This window comes from Archocentrus centrarchus, chromosome 18, assembly GCF_007364275.1.
Source record: "Archocentrus centrarchus isolate MPI-CPG fArcCen1 chromosome 18, fArcCen1, whole genome shotgun sequence".
In the NCBI taxonomy this organism is placed as follows: domain Eukaryota; kingdom Metazoa; phylum Chordata; class Actinopteri; order Cichliformes; family Cichlidae; genus Archocentrus; species Archocentrus centrarchus.
In genome coordinates, this window is record NC_044363.1 from 4,853,709 (window position 1) to 4,866,477 (window position 12,769).

The window sequence follows — 12,769 nt, forward strand, 5'->3', positions numbered from 1 at the left end:
TGCATGGAAGTGGGCGGACAGGAGCTGAGGAGGGTTTTAGCGCTAAACTCATCCAGCTTATGCGATCACATTTAACTGGAAATTTATTACAATGGGACCAGATTTTTCATCCGAGGTAGGTGAATATCCGACGGATTTATGTGATGATTTTATTGGAATTAATGTTAGGAAAAATCAGGACCTGCAGATGCCATCCAACTAGAGCGAAAACCCGATTTGTGCGACTTCGACTTAGGTGATTTTTACTGTATAAAGCGCATGAAAAATACAACTCACCATAACACTGAATCAGTGTAAGCCCCCTGAGCTTGTTTCTCTGATACTCATTTTTGCTGGCTTCTGGCTTGACTGGGTTCGGCCGATTTCACATGGAGCGTGGCTGCAGAGCCGCGGTGTCAAGCGCTGGAGAGTCAGTTTGATGGCTGGGTCTACCTCACTGCTATCCCCGGTGTTGATAAATAAAAATGGTAAATGGACTAGTTCTTACATAGCGCTTTTCTACTCTTGTTGAGCACTCAAAAATTTAAAGAAGCGTTATGTAGGTCAACCAACCGAATTCGTTAGACAGGCCTGAAGCTTCTGGGTTTAATTTTAGCGGTGACGTATCATGTGAGCAGAAACGTCTTGACACGTCAAGAGGAAGTCATGGAGGGAAGTAACGGAGCGAATCCGCCCATTTTTCAAAATAAAATATAGTTTAGGCGCAAATAATAAATAAAACGGAAATAATTTAAGTTATTTATTCTTTATGTGCGGCCCGGTACCAAATGTCCCACGGCCCGGTACCGGTCCACGGCCCGGGGGTTGGGGACCTCTGTTTTACAGGAACATTTAATGTGTTAAACAGGCTCAGAACCTGGGTCTGTTACACACAGGTGAACAGAATCTAACAAATTAAACAAGGGAAGCAAAACTAAACACAACACATAGGGAACACTGTCAAACTAAAACAGGAAACAAACTATACACAGACTTACAGTAACACGGGAGACTGGCATACAAAGGAACCTAAACAAGGTCCAAGGCACCGGGAAAAAGACAAAGAGAGACACAGACATGGGACAGAGATGCAGACTAGACAATGCTGGGAATAAAACTCAATACAAAAACACCAGAGGTGAGGGACATCACAAAAGGACAAAACAGACACAAGAACACAGACGCAGGGGAGACATAGGGACAAAGGGAACTAGGAGTCAAAATGTAAACCATAACAAACTAGGACATAATAAAACTCTATGAAAACAAAACTAAAAACCAAATGCTGGGCACAGGGCCCAGGACCATGACAATACATAGTTTGTCATTACAGACACGTCTTTAGATTTGGTGTGAAGCACACACCCATAACTAAAAACTCTTTTCACACGTTGAATGCTTTCATTTTCCATTATGTTGCTTTTGTTTTTGAGAACCAGGGCAGCAGCATTCCGTAGTTCAGAGGTTTTCTCAAGAACAGGCCACAAAGTACAACATTTTCTCATTAGAGTGTGTCATCTTTTGTTTCACTTGAAGTATCTACATGTGGATCTCCATGAACTCATCCACCAAACTACACTGCTCCAAAAAATAAAGGGAACACTTAAACAACACAATATACAGGGGTTGGACAATGAAACTGAAACACCTGTCATTTTAGTGTGGGAGGTTTCATGGCTAAATTGGACCAGCCTGGTGGCCAATCTTCATTAATTGCACATTGCAAAAGTAAGAGCAGAGTGTGAAGGTTCAATTAGCAGGGTAAGAGCACAGTTTTGCTCAAAATATTGCAATGCACACATTATGGGTGAAATACCAGAGTTCAAAAGACGACAAATTGTTGGTGTACATCTTGCTGGTGCATCTGTGACCAAGACAGCAAGTCTCTGTGATGTATCAAGAGCCACGGTATCCAGGGTAATGTCAGCATACCACCAAGAAGGACGAACCACATCCAACAGGATTAACTGTGGACGCAAGAGGAAGCTGTCTGAAAGGGATGTTCGGGTGCTAACCCGGATTGTATCCAAAAAACATAAAACCACGGCTGCCCAAATCACGGCAGAATTAAATGTGCACCTCAACTCTCCCGTTTCCACCAAAACTGTCCGTCGAGAGCTCCACAGGGTCAATATACACGGCCAGGCTGCTATAGCCAAACCTTTGGTCACTCGTGCCAATGCCAAACGTCGGTTTCAATGGTGCAAGGAGCGCAAATCTTGGGCTGTGGACAATGTGAAACATGTATTGTTCTCTGATGAGTCCACTTTACTGTTTTCCCCACATCGGGAGAGTCACGGTGTGGAGAAGCCCCAAAGAAGTGTACCACCCAGACTGTTGCATGCCCAGAGTGAAACATGGGGGTGGATCAGTGATGGTTTGGGCTGCCATATCATGGCATTTCCTTGGCCTAATACTTGTGCTAGATGGGCGCATCACTGCCAAGGACTACCGAACCATTCTGGAGGACCATGTGCATCCAATGGTTCAAACATTGTATCCTGAAGGCAGTGCCATGTATCAGGATGACAATGCACCAATACACACAGCAAGACCGGTGAACGATTGGTTTGATGAACATGAAAGTGAAGTTGAACATCTCCCATGGCCTGCACAGTCACCAGATCTAAATTTTATTGAGCCACTTTGGAGTGTTTTGGAGGAGCGAGTCAGGAAATGTTTTCCTCCACCAGTAGTCACATCGTCACCTGGCCACTATCCTGCAAGAAGAATGGCTTAAAATCCCTCTGACCACTGTGCAGGACTTGTATATGTCATTCCCAAGATGAATTGACGCTGTATTGGCCGCAAAAGGAGGCCCTACAACATACTAATAAATTATTGTGGTCTAAAACCAGGTGTTTCAGTTTCATTGTCCAACACCTGTAACTCCAAGTAAATCAAACTTCTATGAAATCAAACTGTTCACTTAGGAAGCAACACTGATTGACAATCAATTTCACATGCTGTTGTGCAAATGGAATAGACAACAGGTGGAAATTATTAGCAATTAGCAAGACACACTCAATAAAGTAGTGGTTCGTGGCTCAGGTAGTGCAGCTCATCCAGGATGGCACATCAGTGTGAGCTGTGCCAAGAAGGTTTGCTGTGTCTGTCAGCGTAGTGTCCAGAGGCTGGAGGCGCTACCAGGAGACAGGACAGTACACCAGGAAGAAGAAGAAGAAGAAGAAGAAGAAACAGCCTTTATTGTCCCACAGAGGGGAAATTTGGGTGTAACAGCAGCCGCAGTTATTATAAATATAAGTAAAAATATAATAATTCACACTAAGAAAAGAATATAAATATATATAAAATCAACAAACAATATTAACCTTAATACTACTAATAATAACACTATATACAATGTACATGATGTGCCTGTGTGTTGAACCTTAACAGGCCGGACTATTTACAGTATATTATATATTATCCTACATTGTGTAGGTTATTGTGGTTTTTGTTGGGAGCAGTGATGATTATAAAGTCTTACAGCTGCTGGGAGGAAGGATCTACGGTAACGCTCCTTTGTGCATTTAGGATGCAGCAGTCTGTCACTGAAGGAGCTCTCCAGCTCAGCAACAGTTTCATGCATGGGATGGGAGACCTTGTCCATCAGTGATGTTATTTTGGTCAGAGTCCTTCTGTCTCCCACCACCTGCACTGAGTCGAGAGGACATCCTAGGACAGAGCTGGCTTTCCTGATGAGCTTGTCTATCTTCTTCCTCTCAGCTGTAGATAAGCTGCTGCTCCAACATACTGCTGCATAGAAGATGGCTGATGCCACCACAGAGTCATAGAAGGTCTTCAGGAGTGTCCCCTGCACTCCAAAAGACCTCAGCCTTCTCAGCAGGTAGAGTCTGCTCTGACCCTTCCTGTAGAGCGCATCAGTGTTATGAGTCCAGTCCAGTTTATTGTTTAGGTGAACACCCAGGTACTTATAAGAGTCCACTATCTCAATGTCCACTCCCTGGATGTTCACCGGTGTCCGTGTGGTGGGTCTGCGCCTGCGGAAATCCACCACCAGCTCCTTGGTTTTAGCGGCGTTGATCAGGAGGTGGTTCCGCTGGCACCAGTCCACAAAGTCCTGAGTCCACTGTCTGTACTCTGAGTCATCCTCACCTGTGATGAGGCCAACTATGGCAGAGTCGTCAGAGAACTTCTGCAGATGACGTGGAGGAGGCCGTAGGAGGGCAACAACCCAGCAGCAGGACACCTACCTCCGCCTTTGTGCAAGGAGGAACAGGAGAAGCACTGCCAGAGCCCTGCAAAATGACCTCCAGCAGGCCACAAATGTGTATGTGTCTGCACAAACGGTTAGAAACCGGTTCCATGAGGACGGTATGAGGGCCCAATGTCCACAGATGGGGTTTGTGCTCACAGCCCAACGCCGTGCAGGATGCTCGGCATTTGCCAGAGAACACCAGGATTGGAAAATTCCCCACTGGCGCCCTGTGCTCTTCACAGCTGAAAGCAGGTTCACACTGAGCACATGTGACAGACGTGACAGAGTCTGTAGACGCCGTGGAGAGCGATCTGCTGCCTGCAACATCCTTCAGCATGACCGGTTTGGAAGTGGGTCACTAATGGTGTGGGGTGGCATTTCTTTGGAGGGCCGCGCAGCCCTCCATGTGCACGCCAGAGGCAGCATGACTGCCATTAGGTACCAAGATGAGATCCTCAGACCCCTTGTGAGACCATATGCTGGTGCAGTTGGCCCTGGGTTCCTCCTAATGCAGGACAATGCTAGACCTCATGTGGCTGTAGTGTGTCAGCAGTTCCTGCAAGATGAAGGCATTGAAGCTATGGACTGGCCCGCCCATTCCCCAGACCTGAATCCCATTGAGCACATCTGGGACATCATGTCTCGCTCCATCCACCAACGTCCTGTTGCACCACAGACTGTCCAGGATTTGGTGGATGCTTTGGTCCAGGTCTGGGAGGAGATCCCTCAGGAGACCATCCAGCACCTCATCAGGAGCATGCCCAGGCATTGTAGGGAGGTCATACAGGCACGTGGAGGCCACACACAATACTGAGCCTCATTTTGACTTGTTTTAAGGACATTACATCAAAGTTGGATCAGCCTGTAGTGTGTTTTTCCACTTTAAATTTTGAGTGGGACTCCAAATCCAGGCCTCCATTGGTTAATAAATTTGATTTCCATTGATGATTTTTGTGTGATTTTGTTGTCAGCACATTCATCTTTGTACAGAACAAAGTATTCAATGAAAATATTTCATTCATTCAAATTTAGGATGTGTTATTTGAGTGTTCCCTTTATTTTTTTGAGCAGTGTATTATGACTGTATGCTCTCAATGCACTGACCACACTAGGCTTTGATGAGGGTCGAGTCTGCCCTCAGTGTTTTGCCAGGACTGAATGGGACCTGTTCCATCGAGAGGTTAGTCAAATTTCAGAAGTCCATAGGCATACACCCAAATCAGAAACTCTGGATGAACAATGAAGTTCATATGTTGCTAAAGGTCTTTTACTTTGCATTTACATCTGGAGACACTCTAACATTACAGCACAGCCAAGTCCAATCTAAAAGATGAATTATGACTGCAAAGCAAAACTGTTCCCATCAAATTGAGAATGGTGCCACACTCCCATGACTAAAAACTCTTTTCACACGTTGAATGCTTTCATTGTCCAACATGTTGTTTGTGTTTTTAAGAACCAGGGCAGCAGCATTCCGTAGTTCAGAGGTTTGCTCAAGAACAGGCCACAAAGTGTTCATTTTCTCATTAGAGTGTGTCATTAGAATATGTCCAATAACTGATTATATGAGCCCAAACAGTAGACCTATGTTCCATGATACTTCACTCCTTTACTTTCAAATACTATTTATCAAATACAGCTCTACTTTCATCACCATCTTTTCCTCTAAGCTGCTCACCCAGCTACTCCATCTTGGCCTCACCACAACATTCTGCAATTGGATACTGGACCTTCAGACTGACAGACTCCAAACTGTAAAGCTGGGCAACCAAGCATCCTCCACCTTGACCCCAAGCACAATCTCTCCCCAAGGTTGTGTGCTGAATCTTAATTTATACTCATGGTTTACATGACTGTGTTCCAGTCCACCCATTAAATATTGTCATTGTATTTACAGATGACACCACAGTGATAGGCTGAATATCTAATAACAAGGGTCAGCCTACAGAGAGGAGATCCAATATCCAAAATCTGGTGTCATGGTGCTCTAACAACAAGCCTGACCCTAGGGCCACAGATGTTGACATATGGGAGCAGGATACACATGAGCAAAGAGACCTGTTCACAAAAGCTCACACATACACGCACTCTCACGTGTGCAGACATTTGATTAATATTACTACTTCCATGGTACACCTTGAATCAATGCTGACAGCAGACTTCCCCAAGCTTATTTATGTAAAAAGGTAATAATATCTCCAAACTGAGGAGGGGGCCTAAGAGTATACCTATCACCATCTTACAAGGCATTGACTGCAGCATTGCTCAGCCCTCTGTGAATAGTACACATGGCCATTGATCAGTAGTCAATGAGGTTTCATCAGGAAAGGAATCTGGCATGGGATCTTTGCCAATCAAGCATGTGGATCATAAAGAATGAGACTACCATACCAGATGGGTCAGGGCCTGGGTTAAGAACAACTGCCTCCGGTGCTGTTGGCCAACAGGCTGCCAGTTGAAATTGTGCTCCTGTTGGCTGAAGACACAAGACGAGGAGAAGAGGAAGGCATGTTAGGAGGCAGTTAGAGAGCTGGAAGGGTAGGGGTGTGGAGGTGAGAGTAGGGACTTTAAATGTAGGATCTATGACTTTTAAAGAGAGGGAGCTGGCTGATATGATGGAGAGAAAAAGGAAATCGAAAGGCAATATTGAATGTTGTTAGTGTTTACAAAAAACAAAAAACAGTTTGGTCCTCTATGGATGCATTTCCCCTTCATAATAAAATGTATGTTGATTCTATGTTTCTGTGTCTTACTCTCATGACTTTCTTGGCTACATACAATACATAGGTTGTCATTACAGTGTGAAGCACATACCCACGTCTAAAAACTCTTTTCACACGTTGAATGCTTTCATTGTCCAACATGTTGTTTTTGTTTCTGAGAACCAGGGCAGCAGCATTCTGTAGGTCAGAGGTTTGCTCAAGAACAGGCCACAAAGTACAACATTTTGTCATTAGAGTGTGTCATCTTTTGTTTCCCTTGAAGTATCTATACATGGATCTCCATGAACTCATCCACCAAATTATTATGACTGTGTGCTCTCAATGCACTGACCACACTAGGCTTTGACGAGGGCCGAGTCTGCCGTCAGTGTTTTGCCAGGGCTGAATGGGACCTGTTCCATCAAGAGGCTAGTCAAATTTCAGAAGTCCATAGGCATACACCCAAATCAGAAACTCTGGATGAACCATATGTTGCTACTCTCCATTTAGATGTGGAGACACTCTAACATACAGCATAGCCAAGTCCGGTCTAAAGGAGGAATTAGGACTGCAAAGCAAAACTGTACCCATCAAATTATGTCCAATAACTGTTCCATGATACTTCACTCCCTGATGTACTGAAACATTTCTGTGCCAGTTTTAATAGACTCAATATTTCAGTCTGCCACCATCAGATCAACATGTGCTCCACTGGTCCATCTCTGAGGTCAGGTCTTCTCTATGCACAGTGAATACACATAAAGGCACCAGCCCTGTCACTACACCAGAATGGGTGCTCAGAGCCTGTGGCAGTCAGCTGACTGAGGTGTTCCCTCACATCTTTAACCTGTCGCTGGCCGTAGCGACAGTCCCCAAACATTTCAAGTCAATGACCATTGTGTGTGTGATACTTAAAGTGCTTTGAGAGACTTGAGCCAGAATACATTAAAGTTGCCCAGGGAGGATGCCATCTCCACTCACACTTAACTTTGCCCTCTCTGGATTGGGTCAGAAAGACAACTGCTTCCAAATACTTTTTATTGTTTACACGACTGTGTTCCAATCAACCCATTCATCCTCTACTTCTCCTCATGGGTGTGTCCACCAATGAGGATGCATATAAAGAGAGACAGACAGACACCAACAGAGGATCTGTCCACCAGTTGCTGAATAAACACAGAGATTCCTTAACAACAGCCATCATCCTCCCCATCTTCCATCAAAGCTGCAGAAGGTAAGATGAGCTGCACACAAGTCTTACTGGACAACACATCAGTTAGGACTCTTAACAAGGTGCACAAACACTAGATAGCTAGCTAGATCTACAACAGTAACTAAACATCAAAGTGAGAGTGCAACCTTTACACATAGAAACAAAAATAGATTAAAAAAAGAAGTAAAGAGGAGTTTTATTAAGGCTGACATTGTACAAGAGTAGTGCAAATTGCACTCATAAATGGTATGTAATATACACACTATGAATCAGAATATGTACACAATTTGTGTGTGGGATCTAATGTCCTGACAGGTGTGTTCATCTGTCACAGAAAGAAGAGTTATTATACAGTTTTATGGAGAATGGTAGGAATTATTTCCTGAAGCGTTCTTTATGGCAGCAAGGTTGAATCAGTCTGAGGGAGAAGGAGCTCTGCTGCCTCAGCAGTGTGGAGTGGGTGAGATGGACTGTCCATCACTGAGAGCAGTTACAGCAAATACACAGAAACAGGCTCCAATCCACATGCTCTGTGGCTTTAATAGGAGAAACAACAAGCTGGTGAAGCTGACACCCCACCCACGTGAAAAATTCCAGCAAATAGACCGAGCGGTTAGTGCTCCGTTAGTGCTGGTTTGTGCCGTTAAAACTGTCGTTTGTGCTGCTTTTGCTGCCAAGTAAAACCAGAGTTATGCCCAATAATTCACGCCATGTTTTTTCCTGTGCAGAAATAAATGGCGATAACAGGAAGTGCTTGCTAATAAAATCAAAACAAAACAAAATAATTCCCGTCAACCCCATTTCTATTGGTGGAAAAATGCACCGTATCAACCAATCAGAAAATTATGAGGTAACACGATGCTCTAAAAAAGTAGACCAGTGTGGTTTGTTTTGGAGCAAGATGGGGGGATGGTGACCTCTGGATGACCTAAAAAATAATCATATTACTCAGAAACAAAAGCAGCACAAACGAAATTTTAACGGCACACACGGCACGCTAACCGCTCAATCTATTTGCTGGAATTCTTCACGTGGGTGAAGACAGATTCATGAAGGTATGAAAACACACAATGACTTTTTTTTTTTTAATCCTATATCTTCATTTAAAAGATCAATTTAGTCTTTTTGGCTCATGGTTATCTATCCTGTTCTTACTGGACATCAAGATGCTTTCCTGATGTGCTTGGAGAGCAAACTCAAAGTCCTTCTGTGTAAAAATATATTCTAATCTCAAGTTAACATGAGATTTCTGAGTGAGTGTATGTAGATCAGACATAATTTGGTAGAATGTAAATGTAAAATATTCAAAACATTATTGGTAATGTTCCTGTGATGGGACTCTGGTGTTACTTTAAAAAAATGTATTCGTGTGGGCTTTTAGCCTTTATTTTTCCACCAACATTCAACAGAAATACTTTACTGCAAGAAGTTATTGGAGCTTCAAAAGAGGTTAAACGATACACTGATGATCAGAGTTCATTTTCACTGCCTCTCAGAGCTAAGCCCTGCTTCTTTTTTTTTTTTTTTTTAGTAAAAATGGGCTTTCAAGTCCTTGAATATTGATGGTTTCTCAGTTTATTCAAAATTTCTATTGCCAGATATCATTTTCTTCTGTTAGTGTCTGGTTACCAAAGTTTAATCTCCTTTAGATTTTTTTACCTAATAAGGACGTGCTTCAGATTTCTTCAGCATGAATGCCAACATCTGCTGGTATCGGCAGATCTTGCAGAATGTGGCTATGACTTTGTGTCCAATCAGATGTGTCCAACTGTGTGTGTATTTCAGCTCAGTCAGCTGATTGGCTCCCAAAACATGCTCCACCTCGTGCTCTTCCTGTTTGTTCTCAGCTTTCCAACAGGTAAGCGCACACAGTTGCCAGCTATTTTGAATGTGTCTTTGGTTGTTTCCTCTTCTGTTAAGTCTGTTCAGACTGATGAGAAATGATGAGAAAAAAAATTAGACAGCAGCACATTTTCATTCATGTCTGATATTATAAAACAGCCCGTCAAATAAAAAAATAAAAGCTATGTGTAGCATTGAGTCTGTGATTGTGGTCTTTTCCCCACAAAAAACATAGTTATCTTTTTTGATAAAACAGGTTGATTAGGGCCTGAGTATCAACACTGTGAAGACAATGACTCGTTACATTTTTGTATGTGTCAGTCAGTGATGACATAGTTACCATGAAAAAGTAATCCTATTAGTGATTACTGATTACTCCTTTAAAAAGTAACTTAGTTACTTTACCGATTACTTAATTTTAGAAGTAACTAAATTAGATTACAAGTTACTTTATTACTTACTTTCAGCAGGTGATGTGACAAAAAGTGATTGTCCGCCATAAAGTGATCCTGATGTTTCTGTGTGTTTTTATGTGTAATGTCTTTGCTTATATATAGGTAAACAGAGTGCAGTCAGCATGATTTATGAAGGGCTTATATATAAAATGAAGAAATAACCTGTTTTTCAACAATCTTTAGGAGTCTGTGTTATTGTAACTACATTATAATCAATCCAGAGCTTTTTGGCCACTTCAAATATCTTTATAGATCTGTGATGTTATATTTGTTGTGATTTCTGCAGCCATTTGAATCAGATTTCTGTTTAAAAAGACATTTTTAATGTCAATGACCTTCATAAAAAATGAATACATTAAATTCTTTTGCCAAAAACTGAGTGCAGCTTCTACCTTGTGATAGAAATGCTGTTTCTCACGCAAAATGACCTGATATCATTCATGAGAGATATGTTTGATATATGCTTCACAGATTATAGGTCAACAAGGCATTTACAGCCATTTAAATAATGCGTTACGCTAAGTGGACTACTTTTTTCTAAGTAAAGCGTTACTGACATCACTGGTGTCAGTTCTGGTGAAATTTTATGAGTCTCAAAATGGCTCCTTCAAATAGAATCAGCATCGTATTTGGTCAGTCTTAATTACAGATGCTGGAGATTCTAAATTAGAAAACTTTTTGAATTTGCACTGAAAGGTCTGTCCTGTTCATTTGCCAACATATTTTAAGTTGGTGTAATTCACACATACACTGTCCTCTCTGGTTAGTTAATTATAGCCTCGTGGCCACCAAGTGGCAACAACACATGTTTTACTCTTTGATGCACCGATCAGACCCAGTTGACCAGAGCAGATTAAATTTCATCCAGAAAAAATGAGTCCCTCACCTCCTGCGGTGCTGTGGGCTCCTCTTCCTAGCTGCTCGTGCTGCCTGGGTGGGACTGGGATGCACTGTGTGGCCTCTGTTGGGTCTCAGTGGGAGCCTCCAAGCATGATGGTGCTGTGTCTTGGGTGGATGTGTTCTTGGAGAAAAAATCCTCGCTGACAAAGTCTTAATGCATATACAGAGTTTATTGCAAAAACAGACACTTCTTCTCATCTAGCTGTCTGGGAGAGGGAATTCCAATCGCCCTAACTCGTGAGACAAAGGGACTGGCAAGAGTTATATAGCCAGCACCCACATTCTTGACCTTTGACATTGTACCACATATAGTATTTTATGGAGAACCAGGTATAGCTTGTTTCCTGCATGTCTGTAAGGTCATTCCCTTCTTGGAGAGAGAGCAACAAGGGGTTACACTCTCTCATACCATTTACTGATGGAAACTATATGATCATTCTGAGCAATCCTTTTTTGGACAAGGTCAAAGCAGGCCTAAACTCGAGGCCTTCATCCTAAAGTAGAAACCCATACATAGATGCAGTTTAACACAGCAGTTTAAGTCACAGTAGATCAGACACCACAATGGAGACCTTCCTGGATGTTTCTGGCTCAGCACGCTGGTGTACACTGTGGCTTGGTCTCTGCTGTTGGTAATGCGCATGTGGGCTTTCTGAGCTGGTATGGGTTCTCACCACCACTCTGTTCTTTGGTGGTTGGGCTGTGATGATTTGGGTGGCCTTGGTGGGAGTTGGGGTTTCCTCACAGTGTGGACCACCATACTGCTTGTTGTTGGTTCTGCTTGCTTGTCTGGTCCATCTGGAATGGTGATGGAGGTTAGGGGGGTGGGATGTTTGGGAGGATTGTGCATACATTTTTACAAGTTAATAAAAAAGGGCCAATGATGCATTAGAATACAAGGTAACAAATGTCTGAACGACATGTCAGTTTGCTACCTGTTTCATCTACAGGAACTTAGAACACCTGTCAATACTTCCCTGAAGCCCAAAAAGAAAAATATTAAATCATAATGTTGAAAATACTAAATAATAAAAAAATCATTAACTTGTTATAAATCCAGTCTGTACAAAACTTCACTGGCTTGAATCTGGAAACGCCTATCCATCCATCCTCTTATCCTGTTCAGGCTCGCAGGGGAGCTGGAGCCTATCCCAGCTGTTAGAGGGTGAGATGCAGGGTACACCCTGTACAGGTTGCAAGCTTGTAGCAGGGCTAACACACAGAGACAGACAACCATTCACAATCACACCTATGGGCAGTCTAAAATCCACTTAACCTAACCTAACAAACTGCATGTGTTTCAACTGTGGGAGGAAACCCACGCAGACACGGGGCGAACATGCAAACTCCACACAGAAATGTGGAATTGAACCCAGACCTTCTAGATGTCATTCTAGCTGTGAGGCAGCAGTGCTAACCACCTCGCCACCATGCTGCCCATGGAAACACCCATGTG